General features: G+C 31.5%; 1 protein-coding gene across 1 annotated transcript in view; it reads left to right on the top strand.

Moving 5' to 3' along the window:
• Positions 1 to 3,239: 3,239 nt before the first annotated feature.
• Positions 3,240 to 19,809, top strand: part of Cad74A (cadherin 74A) — a 118,017-nt gene continuing 101,447 nt past the window's right edge. Inside the window, exon 1 of the mRNA XM_075304400.1 lies at positions 3,240 to 3,515. The gene's annotated coding sequence lies outside the window, so the exon portion shown is untranslated. The remainder of the gene's footprint in view (positions 3,516 to 19,809) is intronic.

The following is a 19,809-nucleotide window of genomic DNA, read 5'->3' as shown; positions in this document are numbered from 1 at the left end:
GCAGATTTTACATACAAATAAAGTTGTTAATATTTATATGCAGTTATTTTTTTGTGTGTAGTTATGGGGATCGGTTTATATGGGGGCTATATATAATTATGGACCGATGTGAACCAAATTTTGCATAGTTGTTAGAGACCATATACTTACACCATGTACTAAATTTTAGCCGGATCGGATGAAATTTACTTCTCTTAGAGGCTCCACAAGCCCAATTTGCGGGTCGGTTTATATGGGGACTACATATAATTATGGACTGATAAGAACCAATTTGTGCATGGTTGTTAGCGACCGTATACTAACACCATGTACCAAATTTCAACCGGATCGGATGAATTTTGCTCCTCCAAGCGGCTCCGCAATCCAAATCTGAGCGTCGGTTTGTATGGGGGCTATACGTAAAAGTGGTCCGATATGGCCCATTTGCAATACCATTCGACCTACATCAATAACAACTACTTGTGCCAAGTTTCAAGTCGATAGCTTGTTTCGTTCGGAAGTTAGCGTGATTTCAACAGACGGACGGACAAGCTCAGATCGACTCAGAATTTCACCACAACCCAGAATATATATACTTTATGGGGTCTTAGAGCAATATTTCGATGTGTTACAAACGGAATGACAAAGTTAATATACCCCCCATCCTATGGTGGAGGGTATAAAATAAACAAAAGATACAAAATCCTCAGAATAACTCTTAGCCTATATTGGAAGCGTTTTTATCATAAATCTAAAGATTCAATGTTTCAGTTAATTTAAGGACAATTTATTTAGTTGAAAAAAAATATGACTTTAACAGAGGGACGTAAATTCACAAAATATGTGTCCTAATATTATTATTTTTTTTTTTTTGAAACATAGATTATAAACTTTTATTTAAAATTTCATTATTTTAATGAAAGTTGTCCTTAATATTGTGTAAATTGCTTGTCCTAAAATTTAGGTTGCGTAATCTTTAATTCCTTGTAAATATTTTTGCCATGTTTTGGACCGATAAAAATCAAATATATGTATGATAACCGAAACTATTCGGTGACGGTATGACACAAATGCCCTTGGTAAGCGGTTTTTCACCGCAACATATTACCCAGATAGTGCCCGGTTACACTGAAAACAAGTAAGGAAAGTCTAAAGTCGGGCGGGGCCGACTATATTATATCCTGCACCACTTTATAGATCTAAATTTTCGATACCATATCACACCTGTCAAATGTGTTGGGTGCTATATATAAAGGTTTGTCCCAAATACATACATTTAAATATCACTCGATTTGGACAGAATTTGATAGACTTTTACAAAATCTATAGACTCAAAATTTAAGTCGGCTAATGCACTAGGGTGGAACACAATGTTAGTAAAAAAAATATGGGAAACATTTAAATCTGAAGCAATCTTAAGGAAACTTCGCAAAAGTTTATTTATGATTTATCGCTCGATATATATGTATTAGAAGTTTAAGAAAATTAGAGTCATTTTTTCAACTATTCGACTAAGCAGTGGCGATTTTACAAGGAAAATTTTGGTATTTTGACCATTTTTGTCGAAATCAGAAAAACATATATATGGGAGCTATATCTAAATCTGAACCGATTTCAACCAAATTTGGCACGCATGGCAACAATGCTAATTCTACTCCCTGTGCAAAATTTCATCTAAATCGGAGCAAAAAATTAGCCTCTGTGGTCATATGAGTGTAAATCGGGCGAAAGCTATATATGGGAGCTATATCTAAATCTGAACCGATTTCAACCAAATTTGGCACGCATAGCTATAATGCTAATTATACTCCCTGTGCAAAATTTAAACTAAATCGGAGAAAAAAATTGGCCTCTGTGGTCATTTGAGTGTAAATCGGGCGAAAGCTATATATGGGAGCTATATCTAAATCTGAACCGATTTCAACCAAATTTGACACGCATAGTTACAATGCTAATTCTACTCCCTGTGCAAAATTTCAACTAAATCGGAGCAAAAAATTGGCCTCTGTGGGCAAATGAGTGTAAATCGGGCGAAAGCTATATATGGGAGCTATATCTAAATCTGAACCGATTTGGCTGATATTTTGCAAGTTTTTCGAGACTCATAAAATATTCGGATGTGCGGAATTTTAGGAAGATCGGTTGATATACACGCCAATTATGAATAGATCGGTGAAAAATATATATGGCAGCTATATCTAAATCTGAACCGATTTTTTCCAAAATCAATAGGGATCGTCTTTGAGTCGAAACAGGACCCTATACCAAATTTTAGGACAATCGGACTAAAACTGCGAGCTGTACTTTGCACACCAAAATACATCAACAGACAGACAGACAGACAGACAGACAGACAGACGGACGGACATCACTAAATCGACTAAGAATTTAATTCTAAGACGATCGGTATACTAAACGATGGGTCTCAGACTTTTCCTTCTTGGCGTTACATACAAATAATTCAGAAAAATTCTTTAAATTTAATGAAATTGTCTTAAATTGATTGTCTTTTTGCATCTTGACTACAAAGCAAAAAATCGTTCAAATGTAGGTCATGTTTTTCAACTCTTTAAGCAAAATTTGCATTCGTATTTTAAAGCCATGAAATCTTTGACTTCACGACAATATTTTTTTCAGTGTAGGAGCAAATACACAGAACCCAAATTTAAAAGAGAATTGTATCTTAAAAGTATCCTTAGTTGTATTCTCCGCTTCTTTGGCTCGGAATCAATACCAAAATTCGTAAAGTAAAGACAAAATCTTTGGAACCAGGCATGCTTTTTTTTCAGTGTACCATTAATCAGAGTGGATAAGCGGTCGCTCCCAACGGTCCAAACGGTCAGTGCCCTGGAGGATTGAATTTTTTTGTACTTTGAGAAGTACAACAAACTTTCCGGAAAAAACGTATTTTCATAAATAGCGTAATGATGTGTTAAATACAACAAACTTGATTTCATAGAATTCGGTCAAAATTTGAAGACGTAAGATTTTTTCTGGTTGTATCTTAAAAGATACAGAGCGCATTTAAGGGTTAATCGGAGAATAAGAAAACGGTCCTATGATCGATTAAATTTACTTCCACATAAGCCTTTATGAATTAATGATGCACAGTTTCAGATTTCATACATCATGTTTTGTTAATACCCCGCCATACCCTCAACAACATCTGGCAACGTCATTTAGTGAGAGAATTAGATAACGCGAGTGTATAAATAAACCTGTAGTTGGCTGAGAACTAATTCAGTAATACACCACGAAGCCAAGATTCAACAGGTATCTGTAAGATACATTTGCCACAAGACGACGAAACATTTGTTGAGAACATCGCGAGGCGTTAAGACGTTTTAAGCGCTCGAATTGCATTGTCGGTATCGTGTTACGCGCGCTACACTCTGGTGGTAAAATAGTTTTGTGTGTTATATGTGTCGATCGAATCCCGCACTCACAACCAGTCATACGGAAAGTAACACAATAAACAAAACAAACAAATCAATTGAATAAAATACGAAGAAGTATAGGAAAACAAAAATAAGAAGGTAAAAACCATGATGGTCAAGCAAAAATCCAGTTTTATCTTTTGAGTTTGTGCTGTGCAAAATATCTCTCTAGAAGAGATGAAAAATATGTAAGCCTGCCTGTCCGTCTGTCGTTTATGGTAGACGCCCAAGTGTTTGTTTGGTATTAAAAAACGTTTTCCTTGAATACCAGAAATGAATTCGTTAAAAAAATGCAATTTTAATTAAAAAAAAAGAGTAATTTCTCCAAGAAAGGAATATATTCTGGGGAAAGAAATCACGAAACCATACAATTTGAAAATCATTAAAATAAAAATCTGAATACCCGCATCTGTAGCAAAGTGTTGTGAAATAATTTCAATGTAATTTTGTTTTTGAAAAGTAATGAAAAAAGAAGTTAAAACGTATGTGTACTATGTGAGAATATTTTAATACGAAAAAAAAACAAATAGAACTACAAAAGGTTACTTGCATATGGATGACCAATCAGCGGACCAGTCTTTAAAACAGCCGAAAAACATGTTTTGCAGTAGCTCAACAGAAATTGTGAATACGAGTCTTTTTTTCTGCATGCGATTTGATGCTGACCAAGCATTTATTTGCTTCTTAACATTGCCATGGGTCTAGTAAAAATGTGGTTAGAGGGTGTTTTCGTAAAACGAAAATTACTAGAATTTTATGAATCTTTCTGTATGAGTTAAAGAGTGAGAATTCACGCTGCGGACATTGCCGGAACGCAGAATTGATTTAAAACTATTCGTCCTTTATTTTTCCATTCTGATTCGCTCAGCATATTGAACTTAATAATCTCAGTAAAAAGAGCTTTTAAATGAGTTAAAAACAAATATATACGACCGTAAGTTCAGACAGGTCGAATCTTATTTATGTGCCCTCCACCATGTATTGCTTAAAAACTTGTACTAAAGGCTGTAATCCACAATCCGAATTACTTGGCTTGTGGTAACACTTGCCGATGGCAAGGTATCTTAAAACTTCTTAACATGAAAACAAACAAGGCAGATTAAATACCTATATAATTCAGTTTTGACCGGTATATATAGGGGAATATATAAGTAATTACGAATCGATATGAACCATTTTTTGGGCCGCAATTAAAGAACTAGAAGTGAAATTTGGAGGTCGGTTTATATGGGGGCTAATACAATTATAATCCGATATGGACCAAATTCTAGCAGGATCAGATGAAATTTTCTTATCCAGAAAGCTCAAGAAGTAAAATCTGGGAATTAAAAATTTATAGTCCAAGAGGCCTCCGGAGCCTCAAATTTGGGGATCGGTTAATATGAGGGCTACATATAGTTATGGACCGATATGAACCAATTTTTGCATGAATGTTAGAGACCATATACTTATAACATTTACCAAATTTCAACCGAATCGGATGATATTTGTTCCTCCAACAGGCTCCGGAGGTAAAATCTGGGGATCGGTTAATATGGGGGCTATATATACCCAGCCAAAAAATTGGAAGTTCTTCTAAAGGCACACCATTGCATCACGGCTGATAATCATTGCACCAAGGTGTGCCTTTAGAAGAACTTCCAATTTTTTGGCTGGGTATATATAGCCCCCATATTAACCGATCCCTAGATTTTACCTCCGGTATAAATTATTTAATAATGATGATTTTTTTTTTATTTAAATTTTGTCCAAAAAACATGCTAACTCTATTGTAGAAAAATTGCTAATTTTTCAAAATATTTGAGGCCAAGTGTTTCAGACAAGCGTTACTATGCATTAAAAATCATAAAAAAGTTAAAATTATTTATTTATCAAAATATCCTTAAGAAGTGATGCATATTCAGTACAACCGCTGTTGAAATGGTGAACATCCGTTCAATGACAAGTCCATCTTAAATTTATCGCTTCTATGCCAATTTTGCACCACACCGGATCCAAAAGGAACATTTTCACTATTTTTTGGCGACAATTTGTTGGCTGGGTAGTTATGAACCGATATGGACCAAGTTTCTACTAATACCACGTACCAAATAACTCGATCATCTAATAATAACATGCAGTTGTTTCAAAGTTAAATATCTAAACTTTGAAGTTTTAGAGTACTACTATCCAATCAAAGTATTCACCATTCAAATCTATATTTATTTTTTTCTGCATAGAAAAATACTTTGTTTTATGGCAAATTTTTTCTTACGTGACGTGCTCTCTTTCATTTTTATACCCACCACCATAGAATGGTGACGGGGGTATAATAAGTTTGTCATTCCGTTTGTAACGCATCGAAATATCGATTTCCGACTATATAAAGTATATATATTCTTGATCAGGGAGAAATTCTAAGACGATATAACGATGTCCGTCTGTCCGTCTGTCTGTCTGTCTGTCTGTCTGTCTGTCTGTCTGTCTGTTGTAATCACGCTACAGTCTTCAATAATGAAGCAATCGTGCTGAAATTTTGCACAAACTCGTCTTTTGTCTGCAGGCAGGTCAAGTTCGAAGATGGGCTACATCGGTACAGGTTTTGATATAGTCCCCATATAAACCGACCTCCCGATTTGGGGTCTTGGGCTTATAGAAATCGTAGTTTTTATCCAATTTGCCTGAAATTTGAAATCTAGAGGTATTTTATGACCATAAAGAGGTGTGCCAAAAATGGTGAGTATCGGTCCATGTTTTGGTATAGCCCCCATATAGACCGATCCCCCGATTTTACTTCTTGGGCTTATAGAAACCGTAGTTTTTATCCAATTTGTCTGAAATTGGAAATCTAGAGGTATTTTATGACCATAAAGAGGTGTGCCAAAAATGGTGAGTATCGGTCCATGTTTTGGTATGGTCCCCATATAAAACGACCTCCCGATGTGGGGTCTTGGGCTTATAGAAATCGTAGTTTTTATCCAATTTGTCCAAAATTAGAAATCTAGAGGTATTTTAGGACCATAAAGAGGTGTGCCGAAAATGGTGAGTATCGGTCCATATTTTGGTATAGCCCCCATATAGACCGATTTCCCGATTTTACTTCTTGGGCTTCTAGAATACGTAGTTTATATACAATTTGCCTGAAATTGGAAATTTATAGATATTTTAGGACTATAAAGAGGTGTGCCACAAGTGGTGAGTATCCGTCCATGTTTTGGTATAACCCCCATATAGACCGATATCCCGATTTTACTTCTTGGGCTTCTAGAATCTGAAGTTTTTATCCAATTTGCCTGAAATTGGAAATCTAGAGGTATTTTCGGGCCATAAAGAAGTGTGCCGAAAACGGTGAGTATCGGTCCATATTTTAGTATAGCCCCCATAAGAAAGATCTCCCGATCTAACTCCTTGGGTTTGTAGAAACCGTAGTTTTTATCCGACTTGCCTGAAATTGTAAATATTCTGGTATTTTAGACTCACAAAAACGTGTATCGGATTAAGTTTCTATCGGTCCATTTCGTAATGCCTCCATATAGACCGACTTCACTTCTTGAGGATGTAGAAGGCGCACTGATCATGAAAATTGCTTGAAGCTCAATGTAAAATTTCCAGATTTTACTTCTACAGATTTAAGATTTCAAATCAAGACGTTATTTTATAATTTTCTTGCACACTTACAAGAGATGTTAATGATTCCTCTAAAACTCAAACAAAAATGGTTCTTATAAATCCAGAATCTGATATAGTCCTCATAGGTGAAATCTTTAAATTTATCTTCGGGAAGTGTCCCCAAGTCCTCAAGCCCTACTGAAATTTCAAAGGAAACCCTAATATTTGGTTCATGGTGGTGGGTATTTAAGGTTCGGCCCGGCCGAACTTACTGCTGTATATACTTGTTTTTTACTAACATTGTGTTCCACCCTATTGCATTAGCCGACTTAAATTTTGAGTCTATAGATTTTGTAGAAGTCTATCAAATTCTGTCCAGATCGAGTGATATTTAAATGTATGTATTTGGGACAAACCTTTATATATAGCCCCAACACATTTGACGGATGTGATATGGTATCGAAAATTTAAATCTACAAAGTGGTGCAGGGTATAATATAGTCGGCCCCGCCCGACTTTAGATTTTCGTTACTGGTTTTATCATAAATTCGTTATTTTTATACCCATCACCATAAAATGGTGACGGGGGTATAATAAGTTTGTCATTCTGTTTGTAACACATCGAAATATCGATTTCCGACTATATAAAGTATATATATTCTTGATCAAGGAGAAATTCTAAGACGATATAAGCATGTCCGTCTGTCCGTCTGTCTGTCTGTCTGTTGTAATCACGCTACAGCCTTCAATAATGGCGCTATCGTCCCGAAATTTGGCACAGATTAGTTTTTTGTTTGCATGCAGGTCAAGTTCGAAGATGGGCTATATCGGTCCAAGTTTTGATATAGTCCCCATATAAACCGACCTCCAGATTTGGGGTCTTGGGCCTATAAAAACCGTAGTTTTTACCAGATTTGCCTGAAATTGGAAATCTAGAGGTAATTTGGGACCATAAAGAGGTGTGTCGAAAATGGTCCGTATCGGTCCATGTTTTAGTATAGCCCCCATATAGACCGATCTCCCGATTTTGCTTCTTAGGCGTCTAGAAACAGTATTTTCTATCCGATTTGTCTGAAATTGAAAATCTAGAGGTATTTTAGGACCATAAGGAGGTGTGTCGAAAATCGTTCGTATCGGTCCATGTTTTGATATAGCCCCCATATAGACCGATCTCCCGATTTTGCTTCTTGGGCATCTAGAAACTATATTTACCATCCGATTTGACTGAAATTGGAAATCTAGAGGTATTGTGGGACTATAAAGAGGTGTGTTGAAAATGGTCCATATCGGTCCATGTTTTGGTATAGCCCCCATATAGACCGATCTCCCGATTTTGCTTCTTACGCGTCTAGAAACAGTATTTTCTATCCGATTTGTATGAAATTGAAAATCTAAATGTATTTTGGGACCATAAAGAGGGGTGTCGAAAATGGTCCGAAAATGGTTTTGATATAGCCCCCATATAAACCAACCTCCCGATTTGGAGTCTTGGGCCTATAAAAACCGTAGTTTTTATCAAATTTGCCTGAAATGGAAAATATAGAGGTATTTGAGGACCATAAAAAGGTGTGTCGAAAATGGTTCTCATCGGTCCATGTTTTGGTATAGCCCCCATATAGACCGATATCCCGATTTTGTTTTTAGGGCTTCTAGAAACTATATTTACCATCCGATTTGCCTGAAATTGGAAATCTAGAGGTATTTGAGGACCATAAAAAGGTGTGCCGAAAATGGTGCTTATCGGTCCCAGTTTTGATATAGCCCCCATAGAGACTGATTTCCCGATTTTGCTTCTTGGGTTTCTAGAAACTATATTTTCTATCCGATTTTTCTGAAATTGAAAATGTAGAGTTCTTTTGGAACCATAAAAAGGTGTGCCGAAAATGGTGCCCATCGGTCCATTTTTTGGTATAGCCCCCATATAGACCGATCTCCCATTTTGCTTCTTGGGCTTCTAGAAACTATATTTACCATCCGCTTTGCCTGAAATTCTTGAGCTAACATAAACTGTCTTTATTACATGATTTGCCTGAAATTCGAAATCTAGAGGGATTTTTAGACCACAAATAAGAGTGCCGAAATTGAGGTATATCAGTCCATATTTTGGTATAACCCCCATATAGACTGATCTCTCGATTTTTACTTCTTGGGCGTCTAGAGACTATATTTTCTGGCCGATTTGTTTGAAATTGAAAACCTGGAGGTATTTTAAGATCACAAATATGTGAGTAGCAAATGGTGCCTATCGGTCCATGTTTTGGTATAGGCTTTATTTCTTGGGCTTCTAGAATCCGTAGTTTTTATCCGATTTGCTGGAAATTAGTAATCTATAATAAAATTTTAGACAAACGAAATTTCCTTTTCTTATAAAATGTTTTCGTTTATTCAACGATTGTCTCTAAAATTTGTGTCAAAAGAAAACTTTGCTTGTCTAAAATTACGTTTCTCAAAAAAGAAAACACTTCTTTCAGGGTACTGATCATGAAAATTGCTTCAAGCTGAAAGTAAAAGTTCCAAATTTTACTCATCGTATTTAAATAAATGCGGAAAAATCTACAGATTTAAGATTTTAAATCAAGGCGTAATTTCAACATATACACGATATGTTTATATTTTCTCTAAAACTCAAACAAAATTGGTTCTCATAAATCCAGAATCTTATCTGGTCTTCAAGGTAGAATCTTTAAAGTTTGTCTTCGGGAGCTGGCTCGTTTGGGAGAAGATTTGTCATCAAACCCTCCACAATTCTATATATTATCAAGTAACCCACTACGACGAAGAGTTTTCATAGTAAACTATTATACTTGATTCATGGTGGTGGGTATTTAAAATTCGGCCCGGCCGAATTTACTGCTGTATATACTTGTTATAGTTCTATTTTCGCTTTAGTTTTGTTCTTCGTACATTTTACGGTAGATTCTTTGCATCCGTTATAATGTGCTAAACAACAAATAACAAGAATTATTGAAAGTTGATTCTTCATCGAAGAAATATTCGAATTTATCGTTAACTTTTCACTTACTTATCTGAGTTTTCAAATACATAGCTTAATTTTTCGGATTTTAATGAATTTCTAACAGGTTGGCTGATAAGTCCCCGGTCTAACAAAGAAAAACAAATTTTTTGTCAAAATTCGTTTTTATTATTCAGCATAGTTCCCTTCTAGAGCGATACAACGATTATAACGACCTTCCAATTTTTTGATACCATTTTGGTAGTACTCCTTCGGTTTTGCCTCAAAATAGGCCTCAGTTTCGGCGATCACCTCTTCATTGCAGCCAAATTTTTCCCTGCGAGCATTCTTTTGAGGTCTGAGAACAAGAAAAAGTCGCTGGGGCCAGATTTGGAGAATACAGTGGCTGGGGAAGCAATTCGAAGCCCAATTCATGAATTTTTGCCATCGTTCTCAATGACTTGTGGCACGGTGCGTTGTCTTGGTGGAACAATACCTTTTTCTTCTTCATATGGAGCAGTTTTGCCGCGATTTCGACCTTCAAACGCTCCAATAACGCCATATAATAGTCACTGTTGATGGTTTTTCCCTTCTCAAGATAATCGATCAAAATTATTCCATGCGCATCCCAAAAGAAGAGGCCATTACTTTGCCAGCGGACTTTTGAGTCTTTCCACGCTTCGCAGACGGTTCACCGGTCGCTGTCCACTCAGCCGACTGTCGATTGGACTCAGGAGTGTAGTGATGGAGCCATGTTTCATCCATTGTCACATATCGACGGAAAAACTCGGGTGTATTACTAGTTAACAGCTGCATACACCGCTCAGAATAATCAACACGTCCTTGTTTTTGGTCAAATGTGAGCTCGCACAGAGCTTCCGCACAAGGCCGTAGCCAGGATTTTAATTCGGGGGGGGTTCAACTTAAAAAAAAAAAATATTCATATAATCTCATGTGTAGAAAATTTGATTTATGCATAGGTATATATACAATATTTTTATAATATTAAATTGAGCCGACGGGCTTTTAGGGCAGCAAATAAATCAATGACTTCTTCAGTCGGCACATTTATTCGGCGATGAACCGACATTAATGCCAATCCTTTGAGTCTGCTCTCGCTAGTCGAATTTCTAAGATACGTCTTTAATCTCTTCTTTGTTGAAAATTAACGTTCGGATGAGCACGTAGTAAATGCAGGGATGGAAAATGCAGTACTATAGTACTTTTTTCAAACCTTTTTCACCCCGGTCAGTACCGTAGTACCCCCGCGAATGATTTAGTACCTTTTGTGTAGACATTTTTGAGTCGATATCAGATTTATGGTACAATAGCTTTGACAAAATATTTTAATATTTTGAGAAAGTCTTTATCAACCTTATTTGCTAATAGTCTTTTACAACTATGGCAAAACAGACATGTTCATGTGGGAAGAAAATCTCGATTTTTAAAAGACATAGTCAAAAACAGGATTTTATTGAACTTCAAGAAAGTTTTAGACGAAACAAGTATATACGGCCGTAAGTTCGGCCAGGCCGAAGCTTATGTACCCTCCACCATGGATTGCGTAGAAACTTTTACTGAAGACTGTCATCCACAATCGAATTACTTGGGTTGCGGTAACACTTGCCGATGGCAAAGTATCTTAAAACTTCCTAACACCGTCTTCAAAATTCCAAGGTAGTCCATACGTAGTATATATTAATAAAATAATGAAATAAAATTAATGAAATAAAATTTTGACAAAATAAAATTTTGACATTTTCTATAGAAGTAAAATTGGAAAAAATTTTCGATAGAAATAAAATTTGGAAAACATTTTCTATAGAAATAAAATTTTGACAAAATTTTCTATAAAAACAAACTTTTACAAAATTTTCTACAAAAATAAAATTTTGACAAAATTTTCTATAGAAAAAAAATTTTGACAAAATTTTCTATAGAAATAAAATTTTTACAAAATTTTGTATAGAAATAACATTTTGACAATGTTTTCCATAAAAATAAAATTTTGGCAGATTATTTTTGTATCGAGTGGCAAACCATAAATATGAACCGATATGGACCAATTTTTGTGTGATTGGGGATCGGCTATATATAACTATAGACCGATATGGACCAATTTTGGCATGGTTATTAGCGGCCTTATACTAACACCACGTTTATGGACCGATATGGACCAATTCTTGCGTGTTTGTTAGAGACGACATTCTAACACCATGTTCCAAATTTCAACCGGATCGGATGAATTTTTCTCCTCCAAGAGGCTCCGTAGGACAAATCTGGGAATCGATTTATATGAGGCTATATATAATTATGGACCGATATGGACCAATTTTTGCATGGTCATAAGAGAACATATACCAACACCATGTACCAAATTTCAGCCGGATCGGATGAAAGTTTCGTTTCTTAGAGGCTCCGCAAGCCAAATCGGGGGATCGGTTTATATGGGGGCTATATATAATTAAGGACCGATGTGGACCAATTTTTGCATGGTCATTAGAGAACATATACCAATACCATGTACCAAATTTCAGCCGGATCAGATTCTTTTAGAGCAATCGCAAGCCAAATTTGGGGGTCCGTTTATATGGGGGCTATACGTAAAAGTGGACCGATATGGCCCATTTGCAATACCGTCCGACCTACATCAATAACAACTACTTGTGCCAAGTTTCAAGTCGATAGTTTGTTTCTTTCGGAAGTTAGCGTGATTTCAACAGACGGACGGACGGACACGCTCAGATCGACTCAGAATTTCACCACGACCCAGAATATATATACTTTACGGGGTCTTAGAGCAATATTTCGATGTGTTACAAACGGAATGACAAAGTTAATATACCCCCATCCTATGGTGGAGGGTATAAAAAGAATGCGATTCTATATTATCGATTTTTTATTTCGGTAGAAAATTTTGTCAAAATTTCATTTCTATATAGAATTTTTGCAAAATTTTATTTTTATAGAACATTTTGTCAAAATTTTATTTCAATTGAAAATTTTGTAAAAATTTTATTTCTATAGGAAATTTTTGCAAAATTTTATTTCTGTAGAAAAAATTTTGCAAAATTTTTTTTCTATAGAATTTTTTTGCAAAATTTTATTTCTATAGACAATTTTTGCAAAATTTTATTTATATAGAAAATTTTGTCAAAATTATATTTTCTTTAAAATTCAGTCTCTTGACAATCTATATAGAATTTTTGCAAAATTTTATTTTTATAGAAAATTTTGTCAAAATTTTATTTCAATTGAAAATTTTGTAAAAATTTTATTTCTATAGGAAATTTTTGCAAAATTTTATTTCTATAGAAAAAATTTTGCAACATTTTTTTTCTATAGAATTTTTTTGCAAAATTTTATTTCTATAGAAAATTTTTGCAAAATTTTATTTATATAGAAAATTTTGTCAAAATTATATTTTCTTTAAAATTCAGTCTCTTGACAATCTATATAGAATTTTTGCAAAATTTTATTTTTATAGAAAATTTTGTCAAAATTTTATTGCTATTGAAAATTTTTTAAAAATTTTATTTTTATAGGAAATTTTTGCAAAATTTTATTTCTATAGGTAAAATTTTGCAAATTTGTTTTCTATAGATTTTTTTGCAAAATTTTATTTCTATAGAAAATTTTTGCAAAATTTTATTTATATAGAAAATTTTGTCAAAATTTTATTTTCTTTAAAATTCAGTCTCTTGACAATAATCTTCCAGTGAAATTTTTGTTGAAATTTAGTAAAAAGTACCTTTCCGCTCAAAAAATACCTTTTTTGTACTTTCTTAAAAATTGTATTTTCCATCCCTGAGTAACTGGCAAAGTGACTACAATTTTTAAAAGAATATGCACGTTTGGAAATATCTCTTTATTGCTTCCATCGCTGAAATATGCAGGTTCTTTTCGCAGGTTTTGCGCAAACACCCATAAAAAGCAGAAATGCATTTTCCAAAAATGAAATTTGTGGTGCGAGAACAAAAACAATTTGTTTTTTTCGACCGTCGTTTTACGGGCTTTTCAACTAGTATTCTATGATTTGTGCTATTTTTATAGGTAAGCGTTTTTCAAAATAAAACCTCAGCTTTTCTTCAACATCTTCGATAAGATTTTTCTATGCAGCTAAAAATATATATTTATTTATATAAAAATATTCATTCATTTCGGGGGGGGGGTTTGATCCCCCTCATCCCCCCCCTGAATACGGCCTTGCTTCCGCATATCCAAATATTGATGAATGATATGACCAACACGTTCCTTTGATATCTTTTAAGGCCTCTGCTATCTCGATCAACTTCATTTTACGGTCATTCAAAATCATTTTGTGGATTATTTTTGATGTTTTCGTCGGTATCCACCTCTTTCGGGCGTCCTCCATGCTCATTTCACCACGCTTGAATTTTGCATACCAATCCATTATTGTTGATTTCCCTGAGGCAGAGTCCGGAAACTCATTATCAAACCAAGTTTTTTCCCTTCAGAAAACAGTATTTTATCAAAATACGAAATTCCTTTTTTCCATTTTTTTCACAATAACAAAAGTTGCTTCACAAAAGACGCTCTATCTCACAAACTATCTATCTCATTTGAAGGTTGGTACTATATAAAAATAATATGCATTTAATACTAGCGATGCCATCTATGTGTCAGACCGGGGACTTATCAGCCAACCTGTTATAAAACAGTGTTAGAAATTCACCATTTAATTATATGTCCCATACTTATATGTAAGACCAGTATTGGACTTCTCAAAATATTAAAAACTTAAAGAATGGAGTTCTTAATATAATTTCACTAATTTACCTGATGTCTACAATTTGATAATGGACAATAAATGTATAGAAGAATGTTGTCTGAAGTTCTTAAGGATATTACATAATAGCTGATATATATATATATATATATATATATATATATATATATATATATATATATATATATATATATATATATATATATATATATATATATATATATATATATATATACATATATATATATATATATATATATATATATATATATATATATATATATATATATATATATATATATATATATATATATATATATATATATATATATATATATCACCTGTAATGACTATGGATTGCTACTCTTGTTGTATTTGCAAGGAATATTGTCATTTTGGAAAAGTTCATTTAATTAGCTAAGCTAGTATTTGATACAAAATGTAGTATGTTTACTAATCATAACAGCAATTAGGGTAATTTGTTTAGTATACATTTAATATGATTCACAATGCTAACGAAAGTGAAAGTTACTGATGGCATTTATGCGAATTTCGTTCATATTTATTAATGATGTGCTGATCCGATTTGCATTTTAAACGGCCTTATTAATTGTTTGATTTTGCCGATTTGGAATATGTAATTTTGGACTAAAACTGGACATAGGATCCATTGTAGAAATAGCTAGAAAAACTAGTGTATCATTGCTTGAATGTAAAAAGAATTGATACAAATTCAATGCCAGCCGAAATTAAAAAACTTTTACTTTTGAATTGTTAATACGTATTATGTTGATAAGATGCCAAAGAAATCCAGTAAAGCAGAGCTTCCAAAAAACGTAGTTTTGGGTCCCCAATTTGTGAGCCAGAAGAAATGAAAATTTGTATTACCTACAATGAAGTCCACATGTACTTGTTCTATCACAGACTAACAAATTCACCAATTGCCCTTTATACTTTTTATCAATTTTTTGTTACACTTTTAGTTTCTTATTATATAATTCATACAATTTGAAAAACTTTTTTGTTCCGACCTTGGGTTGAATCTGGGTTTGTTTGTACCCAACCAGACGTTTCGATGTCAATTAAAATGTTTGTGATATGATCGTAATATAACACAAAGGTATAACATTCTACTTTCACTAAGAAACGTTTATTTTGATTTTAAAGATTTCGGCCTTACATTAAGGAATTGGTATTGATTCCGAGCTATCTTTCTGTAAATCTAGGCTTTATTAATTTGAAATTAGGACACAGATCTTATTTATCGCATTTTCATTCTCGTTCTGCGATATAAAAACGAAGGTATTTAAATAAATAATAATAAATAAATGTCGGTTGAAAAATATAATTTATAACGAATCCTTCAAAGCAAAACATTTTAACAAAAAAGATTTAAAATCCTTCAAATAATTATTGGCCTATTTTTGAAACTTTTCTATTTTTAATCTAAAGATTCTATTTCTCTGGTAATTTATTGATTATTACGGTGAAAATAACCCAGCAAAATTAAAAAAAAATTTAAAACATTTCTTTTTAAGCACATTCCGGAATCTCCAACAACTTTTTTTTAACTTCCGATGAGGTACTTTTAAGAAAGTTTTAGAAAATACGCTAATTGGCCGTTTAAACTGAATAATTAAATGTCGCAAAAAGAATATAAAATCAATGAAAAAGTAAAAAACAATGCACATAAAATTAAATATTTTACCCCCGGGCAGTATGAGAGGATTTTGCAAGTTGCGAAAAATTTCAATTGTAAAATTTTAAGGACCCTTGTTGTTGCAAGCTACAAATAGGACCCAACACGACAATTAAAATTCTTAAATATATTGCATTTATAGAAATTTTTGTCAAAATTTTATTTCTTTAGAAATTTAGTCAAAAACGTATTTCTATAGAAAATTTTTCAAAATTTTATTTTTATAGAAAATTTTGTCAAAATTTTATTTCTATAGAAAATTTTGTCGAAATTTTATTTCTTTACCAAATGTTGTCAAGATTTTATTTCTATACAAAATTTTATCAAAATTTTATTTTTATAGAAAAATTTGTAAAAATTTTATTTCTAAATAAAATTTTGGTAAAAGCTTTATTTGTTTAGAAAATTTTGTAAAAAATTTATTTCTATAGAAAATTTTGTCAAAACTTTATTTCTATAGAAAATTTTGTCAAAATTTTATTCCTATAGAAAATTTTGTCAAAAATTTTTTTATAGAAAATTTTATCAAAATTTTATTTTATTTCTATAGGAAATTTTTCCAACATTTTGTTTCTCTAAAAAATTTTGTCAAAATGTTATTTCTATAGAATATTTTGTCAAAAATTTATTTCTATAGAAAATTTTGTCAAAATTTTATTCTTATAGAAAATTTTGTCAGAATTTTATTTCTTTAGAAAATTTTGTCAAAATTTTATTTCTATAGAAAATGTTGTCAAAATTTTATTGCTGTAGCAAATTTTGTCAAAATTTTATTTTTATAGAAAATTTTGTCAAAATTTTATTCCTGTAGCAAACTTTATCAATATTTTATTTCTATAGAAAATGTTATCAAAATTTTATTTCTATAGAAACTTTTGTCAAAATTTTATTTCTATAGAAATTTTTGTCAAAATTTTATTTTTGTAGAAAATTTTGTCAAAAATTTATTTTTATAGAAAATGTTGTCAAAATTTTATTTCTATAAAAAATTTTGTCAAAATTTTATTTTTATAGAAAATGTTGTCAAAATTGTATTTCTATAGAAAATGTTGTCAAAATTTTATTTCTATAAAAAATTTTATCAAAATTTTATTTTTATAGAAAATTTTATTTCTATATAAAATTTTGTCAAAATTTTATTTTTATTTAGAAAATTTTGTAAAAAATTTATTTTTATAGAAAATTTTGTCAAAATTTTATTTCTATAGAAAATTTTATCAAAATGGTGTTTCTGTAGAAAATTTTGTCAAAATTTTATTTCTTTACAAAATGTTGTCAAAATTTTATTTCTATAGAAAATTTTGTCAAAATTTTGAATTTTGATTTTGTAGAAAATTTTGATTTTATAGAAAATTTTGTCAAAATTTTATTGCTGTAGCAAATTTTGTCGAAACTTTATTTCTATAGTAAATTTTGTCAAAATTTTATTTTTATAGAAAATGTCAAAATTTTATTTCTATAGAAAATTTTGTTAAAATTTTATTTTTATAGAAAATTTTGTCAAAATTTTATTTCAATAGTAAATTTTGTCAAAATTTTATTTTTTTTTAGAAAACTTAGTGCAATGGTTAGCATGCCCGCCTTGCATACACAAGGTCGTGGGTTCGATTCCTGCTTCGACCGAACACCAAAAAGTTTTTCAGCGGTGGATTATCCCACTTCAGTAATGCTGGTGACATTCCTGAGGGTTTCAAAACTTCTCTAAGTGGTTTCACTGCGATGTGGATCGCCGTTCGGACTCGGCTATAAAAAGGAGGTCCCTTGTCATTGAGCTTAACATGGAATCGGGCAGCACTCAGTGATAAGAGAGAAGTTCACCAATGTGGTATCTCAATGGACTGAATAGTCTAAGTGAGCCTGATACATCGGGCTGCCACCTAACCTAACCTAGTAAAAAAATTATTTCTTTAAAAAATTTTGTCAAAATTTTTTTTATAGAAGATTTTGTCAAAATTATAGAAAATTTTGTCAAAATTTTATTTCTATAGAAAATGTTGTCAACATTTTATTTTCATAGAAAATATTGTCAAAATTTCATTTTGTTTTGTCAAAATTGTATTTTTATTTTATTTCTATAGAAAACTTGGTTAAGATTTTATTTCTATAGAAAACTTGGTCAAGATTATATTTCTCTAGAAAATTTTGTCAAATTTTTTTTTTTTATAGAAAATTTTGTGTAAATTTTATTTCTATTTAAAATTTTGTCAAGATTTTATTTCTATTGAAAATTGAAGTACCTCCAAGTTGGAGGGAAGCATTTTACAAAATCGACCAAAATATCAAGAATTATACCAATCTACCAAACAGTAAAAAATCTACCATTTTTGGTAGGATTCTACCGACTGTGGCAACCGTGGTTGAACCACAATGGTATTGTATTCCCATAGTTTATTTTACTTCTGCCATATTTTGATTTTGTTGTATATGCTATTAATATATTTGCATTGTAAGATGTAACCGGATTTCAATGATGTTCTGTTAGGCATCCTCTATCCAAACATAAAATTTGTGAGTTTAGAAGAAATAAAAACTAATCTCAAATAAGACGACCCACTAGTATTTTTTCTCCCAATGCTGATGGTCATGATCATGATCATCATAATTATTGGTGAAATTTTTTTTGTGTAGTTTCTTTTTTCTTTACAATGTCGTGTTGTTACTTGTAAAAATTTTATTTCTAAATAAAATTTTGTCAAAACTTTATTTTTTTAGAAAATTTTGTAAAAAATTTATTTCTATAGAAAATTTTGTCAAAACTTTATTTCTATAGAAAATTTTGTCAAAATTTTATTCCTATAGAAAATTTTGTGAAAACTTTTTTTATAGAAAATTTTATCAAAATTTTATTTTATTTCTATAGGAAATTTTGCCAACATTTTGTTTCTATAGAAAATTTTGTCAAAATTTTATTTCTATAGAATATTTTGTCAAAATTTTATTTCTATAGAAAATTTTGTCAAAATTTTATTCTTATAGAAAATTTTGTCAGAATTCTATTTCTTTAGAAAATTTTGTCAAAATTTTATTTCTTTAGAAAATTTTGCCAATATTTTATTTCTATAGAAAATTTTGTCAAAATTTTATTTCTATAGAAAATGTTGTCAAAATTTTATTGCTGTAGCAAATTTTGTCAAAATTTTATTTCTATAGAAAATTTTATCAAAATTTTATTTCTATAGAAACTTTTGTCAAAATTTTATTTCTAAAGAAAATTTTGTCAAAATTTTATTTTTATAGAAAATTTTGTCAAAATTTTATTTTTATAGAAAATGTTATTTCTATAAAAAATTTTGTCAAAATTTTATTTTTATAGAAAATGTTGTCAAAATTTTATATCTATAGAAAATGTTGTCAAAATTTTATTTCTAAAAAAAATTATCAAAATTTTATTTTTATAGAAAAT

This window comes from Haematobia irritans, chromosome 4 (assembly GCF_050003625.1).
Source record: "Haematobia irritans isolate KBUSLIRL chromosome 4, ASM5000362v1, whole genome shotgun sequence".
Classification (NCBI taxonomy): Eukaryota; Metazoa; Arthropoda; class Insecta; order Diptera; family Muscidae; genus Haematobia; species Haematobia irritans.
The sequence above is the reverse complement of the archived record's forward strand: the minus strand, read 5'-3'. Positions and strand labels throughout refer to the sequence as shown.